Raw genomic sequence first — 2,326 nt, 5'->3', positions numbered from 1 at the left:
GTAACAGGTGTGAGCAATATGAAAATCACCCCTGAAACCAGATAAAAAGGGAGAAGTTAACTCAATCTTTGCATATTGTGTCTGTGTGTGCCACACTAAGCATGGAGAACAGAAATAGAAGAAAACTGTGAGGACCTGAGAACCAAAATTGTTTAAGAATAGCAACAATCTCAAGTTTACAAGAGATTCAGAGATCTTGATGTTCCTTTGTCCACAATGTGCAACATAAATCAAGAAGTTTATAACCCATGGCACTGTAGCTAATCTCTCTGGATGTGGATGGCAGGGAAAAATTGCTGAAAGGCTGCAACACGGGATAATCCAGATGGTGGATAAGCAGCCCAAATTAACTTCCATGGAAATACAAGCTGTCCTGCAGGCTCAGAGTACATCAGTGTCAGTGCAAACTATCAGTCAACATTTGACTGAAATAAAACCCAAGAAGACCCCACTGCTGACAGACATAAAAAAGCTAGACTTCAGTTTGCCAAAATGTACGCAAGCCAAAATCCTTCTGGGACAGTGTCTTGAGGACAGATGTGACCAAGATAGAGCTTTTTGGTAAAGCACATCATTCTCCTGTTTCCCAAAAACGAAAATAGTATCTACAGTCAAACATGGTGGAGGCTAAAAGATGTTTTGTTTTTTTGCTGCCTCTGGCACTGGGTGCCTTGACTGTGTACAAGGCATCATGAAATTTGAAGATTACCAAAGGATTTTGGGTCACAATGTAGTGCCCTGTGTCAGAAAGCTGGGTTTGCATCCTAGGTCATGGGTCTTCCAGCAGGACAATGACCCCAAACACACTTCAAGAAGCACCCAGAAATGGATGAAAACAAAGTACTGAAGAGTTCTGACGTGGCCAGCAATTAGTCAGGATCTAAATCTCATTGAACACCTGTGGAGAAATCTTAAAATTGCTATTGGGAGAAGGCACCTTCAAATATCAGAGACCTGGAGCAGTTTTCAAATGAGGAGTGGTCCAAAATTTCAGTTGAGAGGTGTAAGAAGTTTGTTGATGTTATAGCAAGCGACTGATTGCAGTTATTTATTCCAAAGGATGTCAACAATTTTGTCTGGCCCATTTTTGGAGTTTTGTGTGAAATTATGTCCAATTTGCCTTTTTTGCTCTGTTTTGTTCCAATACACACAAAGGAAATAAACACGTGTATAACAAAACATGTGCAACTGCAATCATTTTCTGGGGGAATACTTCATTTTCTGGAACAATTTCAAGGCTGCCAAAACTTTCAGCCATGGCTGTACATCTATCAAAGTTATGTGATGTTTTTTGGTGTTAAACCCCCAAACCTTTCTGGTACGTTACAGCGTTCTCATCACTTTTTCAAAGTGTGTGATAACTTGGGCATCGTTACCTATGTATATTATGTAAAAACTTTTTTTTAAGGATTATTTTTAATTTTCACAATCCTCATTCCAATAGGGAAACGTAATAAGCGGGAAATCGGCCACAGACAGAAGGGTTCTCTCTAAAAGATTCGCCACCAGTGATCAAAACATCATGTGACACTTGATAAATTTGGTGCAAATAAAAAGGTAAACACAACCACAAGCAAAATTTTAAAAATATATGTCATGTGCAGGGGTTTTTGGAGTTTGAGAGTTGGGCAGAACACACAGAAGTGGATTATGTGATGCTATCTAGTAGCCAGTCCACAATAGCACTGATTAACTGATTAGAGAGGGTGCTGAGGGAAGCACAGAGAAGGAACAAAATAGGTAAAAGTTATGGTCAATGGGATTTAAGGACTTTTTAAATGGAAATGATGTGTGGCATATACCTTAAAAATTCCCAGGAGCATTTGGTCAACAGTTGTGCTGATTCTGACATTTTCACACTATTGAACGGGGAAGTTAATTTGCAGTGAGACGCACACTTTTTTTTTTTTTACAGAAGCGCCTGATTCTCTAGGAGGGGTCTCTAAAGGAATCAGGCACTTCTGACTCTGGCGTGCCCACCTTACAAAAAACGCTGATCTTGATGAATCAGGGCCATCCTAATCTGTAATCACAAATAGGAACATTAAACCGGCCGTCTGGGTTTATATTTACACCCGCTACATTATTCTTATAGAAAATATAGACGGTGCTCCTTCCTATAATTACATATAAAACACCACCAGTAATACGTTCTTCATTTATATGTAGTGCAGACATGCTTTTTTGGTTTTAAATGATAGTTTTTGGGGTAGTTGTACCATATGTTCTAAAAAATAAACCAAAAAAAAAACCCCCCACAAATGTGATGGGAAGAATGTGGTTGATGAGCGATCAGAGATAGGATGGAGAGACGTTGGCAAGGATG

The sequence above is a fragment of the Ranitomeya imitator genome, chromosome 4, assembly GCF_032444005.1.
Source record: "Ranitomeya imitator isolate aRanImi1 chromosome 4, aRanImi1.pri, whole genome shotgun sequence".
Lineage (NCBI taxonomy): Eukaryota > Metazoa > Chordata > Amphibia > Anura > Dendrobatidae > Ranitomeya > Ranitomeya imitator.
This window is presented reverse-complemented; position numbering follows the sequence as displayed.